This window comes from Sciurus vulgaris (assembly GCF_902686455.1).
Source record: "Sciurus vulgaris genome assembly, chromosome: 7".
Lineage (NCBI taxonomy): Eukaryota > Metazoa > Chordata > Mammalia > Rodentia > Sciuridae > Sciurus > Sciurus vulgaris.
In genome coordinates this window covers 69,152,972-69,163,149 of record NC_136467.1, presented here as the reverse complement: position 1 = coordinate 69,163,149, position 10,178 = coordinate 69,152,972, and positions in this window count along the sequence as shown.

Below are 10,178 nucleotides of genomic sequence, written 5' to 3'. Positions count from 1 at the left end.
AACAGTGGTCCCCGAAAATATGATCATATACTAATCCTCCGAACGTGTGGCTATCAATTTATTTGGGGAAAGAAAAAGTCTTTGTAGATGCAATTAAGTTATTGAATCTCAACATAAGAGTATCATCCTGGATTACCTAGGTTTACCCCAAATCTAATAACAACTATCCTTATAAATTGTGAGATAGAGGGGGATTAGATGGACAGAGGAGTAAAGTATTGAGACCACAGAAATAAACAAAGGGAAGCAATGAAACCACAACCCCAAGAATGCTGGAGCAGCGAATAGGAACTGGAAGGAAAAAAGAAGAGATTCTGAAAAGAGACTCCATTATGAAACATGGTGCTGGAGTGTTAACTTATGGACTCCACAACTAACAAAATATATTCTTCTAGTCTAAGTAGCTCAATCTATGGAAATTTTTAAGATTGAAAGAAACTGGCACCTATGAGTTATTAGTCATGTTTCTTGAGAGAAATAGAATCAATAATTTGGGTGGAGACATAGATTGAAAAATAGAGAGAGGTTCATACAGATATGAAAGGTTGGGTATGGACATTGACTTGTAAAATTATGGAGTCCTAGGTCTCAGAATAGTCCAAGTTCAAACTAGAGATCCAGGGGAACTGACAGTACAACTTTCACTTCCAGGCTGAAAACCTGAGAACCCCAGGGACCATTGGTATAAGTCCCAATGAATTCAGGACTCTGCTATCCAAGTACAGAAGAAGACATGTACCTTAGTTCCAGGAGAGAGAAATTTTCTTTGTTTTTAATGAGTTATCTTTTTATTTGTATTTTTTAATTATACATGAAAGTAGAATGTACACGATTTGGAGTTATACTGGTCATGTATTCATATATGAACATAGCAAACTTATGTCTGATTCCTTCTACAGTCTTTCCCATTCACATCCCCCTTCCCTTCGCTCCACTTCTCCCATCCAATCTGGTGAAACTCCACTCCTCTGTACACTCACGACCACCTATTGTGAGTCTGAATCCCCATATCGAAAGAACACTCTGCCTTTGGGTTTTCAGAATTTGCTTATTTTACTTTGTAATTGTCTCCAGTTCCATCCATTTATTGGCAAATGTCATAATTTCACTCTTCTTTATGACCGAGTGATATTCCACTGTGTATATGTACCACATATTCTTTATCCATTCATCTGCTGAAGGGCACTAGTTTAATTCCATACTTCAACTATTGTCCATTGAGCTGCTATAATCATCGATGTGGCCATGTCACTACAGTATGCTGATTTTAAGTCCTTTCTGTATAAACTGTGGAGTTGGATAACTGGTCACATGGTGGTTCCATTCCAAGTTTTCTGAGGAATCTCCATAGTGCTTTTTATAGTGGTTGCACCAATTTGCAGTTCCACCAGCAATGTATGAGTACATTTTCCCCCACATCCTCAGGAACATTTATTGTTTCTTGTATTCTTGATAATTGCCATTCTAAGAGTGAGATGAAATCTCAGAGTAGTTTTAATTTTCATTTCTCTAATTGCTAGTGATGTTGAACATTTTTTCAGATATTTGTTGAGGATTCATATTTTTTCTGTGAAATGTCTGTTCAGTTCCTTGCCTATTTATTCATTGGGTTATTTGATTATTTTTGTGTGTGTTTTAAGTGTTTTGAGTTCCTTATATATCCTAGAGATTAATGCTGTATCTGAGGAGCAGGTGGCAAAGATTTTCTCCCATTCTGTAGGCTCACTGTGCATATCCTCGATTATTTCCTTTGCTGTGAAAAAGCTTTTTCAGTTTGACACATCCCATTTATTGATTCTTGATTTTACTTCTTGTGCTTTAGGAGTCTTGTTAAGGAAGTCTGTTCCTAAGCTACCATGATAGAGATTTGGGACTCCTTTTTCTTCTATTAGGCACAGGGTCTCTGATCGGATGCCTAGGTCCTTCATCCACTTTGAGTTGAGTGTTGTGCAGGTCTAATTTCATTTGTAATTTTATTACATATTAATTTCCAGTATTCCTCACACCATTTGTTGAAGGGGCTATCTTTTTTTCCAATGTATGTTTATGACACCATTGTCTAGTATGACTATTCATATCCAAGATTTCTTTCATCTGTTTAATTGCTCTGGCTAGAGTTTCCAGGACTATGTTGAATAGAAGTGGTGAAAGAGGGCATCTTTGTCTTGTTTCAGTTTTTAGAGGGAACACTTTCAATTTTTCTCCATTTAGAATGATGTTGGCCTTGTTCTTAAAATGTAACATTTACAATATTGAGGTACGTTTCTACTATCCCTAGCTTTTCTAGTGTTTTGAACATGAACAGGAACTGTATTTTTCCAAATGTTTTTTTCTGCATCTATTGATATGGTCATAGGATTCTTGTCTTTAAGTGTATTGATGTGATGAATTGCATTTATTGATTTCTGAATATTGAACTAACTTTCATCCCTGGGATGAACCCCACTTGATCATGGTGCACTATCTTTTTACTATGCTTTTGTATAGAATCCCAGAATTTTATTGAGAAATTTTGCATCTGTATTCATCAGGGATAATGGTCTGAAATTTTCTTTCCTTGATGTGTCTTTGTCTGGTTTTGGTATCAGGGTGTTACCAGCCTCATAGAATGAGTGTGGAAGGGTATCTTCCTTTTCTATTTCATGGAATAATTTGAGGAGTATTGGTACTAATTTTTCTTTGAAAGTTTTGTAGAACTCAGCTGAGATAGCCCATCTGGTCCTAGGCTTTTCTTGATTGGTAGCCTTTTGTTGGTGTTTTCTATTTCATTGTTTGAAAGTGATCTGTTTAAGGTGTGTATGTCCTCCCGATTCAGGTTGGGTTCTAGAAATTCATTGATGTCTCCAATATGTTCTATTTTATTGGAGTATAAATTTTCAATATATAGTTTCTAATTATCTTTGTATTTCAGTAGTGTCCATTTTTGTATTTTCTATTCATCATGAATTTTAGTAATTGGAGTTTTTCTTCTTTTTTCTTTATTAGACTGGTAGGGGTTTATCAATTTCAATCCTTTTTTAGAAGAATCAACTTTTTTGTCAATTTTTTGAATTGTTTCTTTTGTTTCAATTTTATTGATTTAAGTTCTGATTTTAATTATTTCCTGTCTTCTACTGCTTTTGTTGTTGATATTTTCCTTATTTTTCTAGGGCTTTGACATGTAATGTTAGGTCATTTATTTGTTGACTTTCTATTCTTTTAATGAATGAGCTTAAAGCAATGATCATTCCTTTTAGCACTGCCTTCATAGTGTCCCAGTGATTTTGATATGTTGTGTCGCTATTCTCATTTACCTCTGAGGTTGTTTTTTATTTCATCCCTGATTTCTTCTGCTATCATTTGTCATTCAATAGAATATTATTTAGTTTCCAGGTATTACACTAGTTTCTATTTTTTTTTTTTTGTTATTGTTGATTACTAATTTTATTCTATTATGATCTGATAGATGCAGGGTATTATCTCCATATCTTTTGTATTTGTTAAGAGTTGCTTTGTGGCCTAATATATGTTCTATTTTAAAGAAGGATCCATGTGCTGCTGGGAAAAAAGTGTATTCACTCATTGATGGGTGAAATATTCTATATATGCCAGTCAAGTCCAAATTATTTGTTGTATTATTACTTCTATATTTTCTCTGTTTAGTTTTTGTTTGGAAGATCTATCTAGTTGTGAGAGAGATGTGTTAAATTCATCCATTATTATTGTGTTGTGATCTATTTGATTCTTGAAATTGAGAAGTGTTTTTTTAATGACATAGCTGCTCCATTGTTTGGGGCATAAATATTTATGATTGGTATGTCTGTTGGTGTATAATTACTGTAAGTAGTATGAAATGTCCTTCTTTGTCCCTTCTGATTAGCTTTGGCTTGAAGCCTACTTACCTGAAACTAGGATGATAATCCCTGTTTGTTAAAGTAATACATATGAGTGATATATTTTTCCTCATCCTTTTACCGTCAGTCTGTGGATGTCTTTGCCTCTGAGGTCAGTCACTTGGAGACAGCATATTGTTGGATCTTGTTTTTACATCCAAACTGCCAGTATATATCATTCGATTTACAAGTTTAGATCATTAACATTCATGGATATTATTGCAATGTGTTTTGTATTCCCAATCATTTTTGTTTATTTCTGGTTTTTAATTTGATTTAGTTTGTCCTTTGATTGACTATTCCTTTAGTATGGTTCCTCCCTTTTCTGGTTTTCGTTGTTTATTTATTTACTTTTTTTTTTTTTTTTTTTTTTTTTCATTTCATCCTCCTGGAATATTTTGTTTTAGAATTTTTAGAATGCAGGATTTCAGTTGTGAATTCTTTAAAATTGTTTTCCCATGGAAGATTTTATTCTGTCTTCATACCTTAAGCTTAATGTTGCTGGATATAAAATTCTTGGTTGGCATTCATTTCTTTCAGATCTTGGTATATATTATTCCAGGACCTCCTAGCTTTGAGGATCTGGAATCAGCTGAAATACAAATTGGTTTCCCTTTATATTCCTTTTAATTTGATCTGTTTCTCTCTCAACCTTTAATATTCTATCCTTATTCTGAATGCTGGTCATTCTCATTATAATGTGCCTTGGTGTGGGTATGTTATAATTTTGTACATTTGGGGTCCTATAAACCTCTTTCATTTCATTTTTCATTTCAGTCTTTAGTTTTCTTATCTTATTTAATTTAAAACATTGTGAATATTCCATTGGCTTGTATCTGTGCACCTTCATCTATCCTGATAAATCTTGAATTTGCTATTTTCATGTTATTCCATAATTCTTGGAAGTTCTGTTCATGGCTTTTTACCATCTTCTCTGCATGTTCAACTTTGTTTTCAAGATTATATATTTTTGTCTTCTTTGCCTGATGTTCTGTCTTCCAAGTGGTCTACTCTGATGTTGATAATGTCCATTGAATTTTTAATTTGGTTTATTGATTCCTTCATTTTAAATATTTCTGCTTGATTTCTTTTCATAATCTCTAATTCTTTATTGAAGTGATCTTTCACCTCCTGAAATTTATTTCTGTTTTGATTCCTTCCATCATTCTTTACTTTGAAGATCAGTATATACATAGAATATACTACGTATATTCTAAACTCTTTCTCTGACATTTCTTCTATGTTGTCAAAGGATTTTATTATTGGAGCATCTTGGTTTGTTTGGGGAGATTTGTTCCCTTAGTTTTTCATGTTTTTTTGTTTTTCTTCCCATATAGCAGTGTGAATCTGAGGCAGTAGTTTCTACCCTGTAGACTTATGCTGTCTCTTAAGGTTTCCAGTTCTCACATTTAAGGAGAAGACAAATATTAACAGCCCCTAATACAAAGAATATACAGCCTTAAAGCAAATAGCTCCTATTAAGACATCTATAGTTTTGTCACAATAAATAGAAATGATGTGTTAAATTATTATCTACAAAGTAAACAGTAAGCTTACAAAAGGTATGTACTTTCAAATGGCAGACAAAGAGAGAACAGAAATGTTGTAGAATGTGATGTTTGTAAAAAAGAAAAATGGTTTAAAAATACACAACAAAACTATAATATACTATTCAGATATCCCAGTCCTCAATAAACTGATTCATAAAAAGTACTTTATTTCAAAATGGTAAAGATGTGTGAGAAAAAAAATCTGGATGGAAAATTAAACTATTGATTCCATTGACATTCAAAAGTTTCTCAGTTTCCCTTCTCAGCTGACTTGGGGTGGCTCTGCAGTTTGATGGTAGTTTCACCCTCAGGATGTTGAGGGTTGCTAGGGTGGGAGGGTTATCCTGGAGGTAAAACTGCAGGATATAGCAATTGCCTTTCCATGTTGGAAGACTGCTCCACAGGAATTTCCTCTGAGTTCCAATTATGTGATGTAGTATTCGGATTGTGGCCCCGTATGTCATTGTGGATTCTGTTCCTGGTCTCTGATTTAGTTTCCAAGTGGGACCTCATCCATCCCTTCACTTTTGAATTCCCCTTGGGCACTTTTCCATGAGGACATTCTGATGTCTGGGGACCAGGACCTGTGCACAGATCTGATTTTCAGTTTCCATAGGCTCCACCACACTGCAGTCCCAAGATCTCAATGTCATTTTATTTTGCACCTAGACTACCAGGAATGCATTCACATAAAATAATGACCATGTGAAGAAGCAGCAATATAGTGGCTATTAGCACACCTAGCAGGAAGACTTCAGGTGTACCCAAACCTGCAAGCCCCTTAATATTGGACTTCCCAACTTTCTGTTCTTTTAAGGAATAAGCTCAATGCAATGAACTTTCCTTTTAGCACTACCTTCATCGTGTCTCAGAGATTTTGCTATGTTACATCACTATTCTCATTTACCTCTAAAGATTTTTTTTTCATCTCTGATTTCTTCTGTTATCCATTCATCATGCAATAGCTTATTGTTTATTCTCCAGGTCTTAGAGTAGCTTCTATTTTTTTTTATCACTGATTTTTAATTTAATTTCTAATTTATGATCAGATAGGAAACAAGATATTATATCTATTATTTTTAATTTGCTAAGAGTAGCTTTGTTGTCTAAGATACGGTCTATTTCAGAGAAGGACCCATGTCCTGGTAAGAAGAAAGTATATTCAGTCTTTGATGAATGAAATAGTCTATATATGTCTGTTAAGTCTAAATTACTAATTGTATTTTTTAGTTCTATAGCTTACTTGTTGAATTTGTGTTTGGAGGACCTATCCATTTGTGAGAAAGGTGTGCTAAACTCACCCAGTATTATTGTGTTGTGGTCTATTGGCTTCTTAAAATTAAGAAGGGTTTATTTGATTTGCATAGATGCTTCATTGTTTGGGGCATAAATATTTATGATTGTTATATCTTATAGATGTATAATTCCCTTAAGCAGTGTGAAATGTCCTTCTTTGTCTTTTATGATTAACTTTGACTTGAATTCTACTTTATATGATATGAGGCTATAAACCCCTGCTTGTTTACAAGATCAAAATGATGGGTATGATTTTTCCCATCCTTTCACCTTCAGTCTGTTGATATTTTTGCTATGAGATGAGTCTCTTGGAGTCAGCATATTTTTGGGTCTTGTTGGGTAATCCATTCTGCCAATCTATTTCTTTTGATTGATGAGGTTAGGTCATTAACATTTAGGGTTATTATTGAGATATGATTTTTATTCCCTATCATTTTTATGTAATTCTGGTTTTGAGTTAGTTTCTTCATCAATTCACTGCTTTTCTATGTAGTTCCTCCCTTTGCTGATTTTCACTTTTATTTTTCATTTCTTTTTCATAAAATGTCTTATTGAGAATATTCTATAGTACAGGCTTTCTAGTTGTGAATTCTTTAACTTTTGATTATCATGGAGGAGTATTATTTCAATGTCAATTTTGGAGCTTAATTTTGCTGGATATAGTATTCTTGGCTGGCATTCATTTTTATTTACAGCTTGGTATATATTATTCCAAAACCTCCTAACATTAAAGGTCTGGGTTGAGAAATCATCTGAATTCTGGATTGGTTACCCTCTAAATGTTTCTTGTCCTTTTTCTCTGGCAGTCTTTAAAATTATATCCTTATTCTGTAAGTTAGTCATTTTCTTAATATTGTGACTTGGTTGGAACTGTTGTAATTTTACATACTTTGGGTCCCATAAGTCTCCTGGATTTGATTTTCCATTTCATTCTTTAGGTTTGGGAAATTTTCTCATATTATTTCATTGAAAAGATTGTGCATTCCTTTGATTTATATATCCATGTCTCTATCTATCCCAATAAATCTTAAATTTGGTCTGTAAATATTATCCCATAATTCTTTAAAGTTCTGTTCATGGTTTTTTTATCATCTTTTCTATGTGGTCAACTTTGTTTTCAAGATTATATATTTTGTCTTCATTGCCTGAAACTGTCTTCCAACTGATCTACTCTGTTGGTGATGCTTTCCATTAAATTTTTAAAATAGTTTAATAGGTTTTTAGTTGTAGATGGACACAATACCTTTATTTATTTATTTATTTATTTATTTGTATTTATTTTTTTGTATTTTAATTTTGGTTTTTTGATTCATTCATTTTTTTTTCAGAATTTCTATTTCTTTTATATTCTTATACTTCCTGTGTTTTCTTTCTGATTTTACTACTTATATCCATCTTTACCTCACAGATCAGTTTACAGATGTACATTCTAAACTCTTCCTCTGACATTTCTGGACATTGTGGCATCATTGGATTCTATTATTGGAGTATTTTGGTTTGTTCTGGGTGATATGGTCTCTGCTTTTTCATGTTGTTTGTGCATCTACACATCTAACAGTATGGATGTGAGGTAGTAGAGTTTGTACCCTGTGATTTTTAGTGTCCCTAAAGTTTTCTAGGGCCTTACTGTGTGGGGGAAGACAAACAACATAGAGTATTATAAACCAGATAGTTTCTACTATGACATCCATAATGTTAATCATCACAGTAAGCAGAAATGATATGATCAGTTATGGCCTACAATAAAACAGCAATTTTGCAAAAGGGTTTGCAATTTCAAATGGTGGACATGGAGAGAACACATGATATAGAATATTGTGTTTATGAGGGAAGAGGGGAGAAGATAGAGGTAAAAAGTTAAGGGAAAAGTGAAACAACAATAGGGATTGGCTGTTAGCAGAAGATAGAGAATCAAAGGAAACAGGTGGGAGAAAATACTGTATATATAAGGTAAAATTTGAAAAAATAAAATTAAAAGAATACAAAACAAAACTGAAATATACTAATCTTATATTCTAGTCTAAAAAATACTTATCTGCAAAAAATAACTGACTTTATAAATGCTAAAAATCAGAAAAAAACAAATATGAGTGTGTATAAATATTTATGAACCATTAAGGTCACAATTAAACAGTAAAAAGAAGAGAGAGACAGAAAAAAATATCAATGAAAAGTTAAAGATTTCTTTCAATTTCTGGAGACAGAGTTTAGCCTTATGTGAGCTCCAGGCCCTTTGCTGAATGTCACTTGGTCTGGAGATTTTAAATCAGTGAACCTCCAGGTCCATTCTGGAAGGCTGTATCTTGGGAATTTTCTCTGGCTTCCACCAATGTGATAGAGCCAGTTCTTAGTTCACTACATCACCTGCGGATCCCACCTTTCCTGGGTTTAGATTCAATCTCCAAACTCAGTCTCTCCTCCCCTGCCCTTCCAACTTGCTGGCAACTTGTGTCTCTCAGTCGTACATGCAAGCAGCTGGTTTGGCTTCCATGACCAGCTGTCCTGTGTGTAAACATCTCTCTAGGCTTGATTTTCTCCTGGTCAAGTGGCACTCTATGTCATGCAGTGTGTGTTTTTGAGGGTATTTTGGACCTAACACTGGTTTGCCTGGATTGGCTCCCTCACCTGCTTGCCTCCACACTGCGGAAGCAAAATGGGTCCTTCCTTTGTTCTCCATATGCTGCAACGAGAGATATCATCTTCTTTCCCAGAAAAAAAGATATTGTGCAGCACACCTTTCAGTTTAGTCAGGCAATGTCCTTTATCTCTAAATTCTCCCCAGTAACCAGACACACCTCAGGCCTCATGAAAATGTGGGTTAGTTACTTAATCCCCTTATCCCTCCACTTTGCTTGCAAAAAGAACACTCTGGCTGGTGCTTTCATTCCAGCCATGACAGAGGCTGTGTGGGTGGAATTTCTTCCTTTTTTTATTATATGCAATCTCCTGAGCCCCCAATCTTCTTTGAATACTCAGTTTTAAATACCAGTAGAGTCCCCCACTTTTTTCATGCACTCATCTTGTTGAGAAGCTGACTGTCTGCTTTCTTGGTGTCAAACCATGAAACATCCAGGAAAGTGACCTCCTCTATTCCTCCATCTTGACTTTCTGTCCTATCAAGTGTTTGCTTAATGGTACCCAGAGTTGGAACCTAATCTTTTTTTGTCTCAATTTAAATGTCAAATCTTTCCTGGAAATACATTCAAATATGTACCTACAAATATTGCTTTACAAGTTATGTGATTATGCCTTAACTTTATCAGTTGATACTTAAAACTATCAATGACATTGAGCTTTGTTTTATAAAGAAGGTGGCTATAAGAAAAACCTATTGTTGACTTTATAATCATATGCTTTATGGGAGAGATAAGAAGTGAATAATTATAGGTAACCAAGTACAGAATGGCAAGTATGTCAAATTCTTCAGAGAGGAGTCAGAAGATCATGGAAAGATACAGTG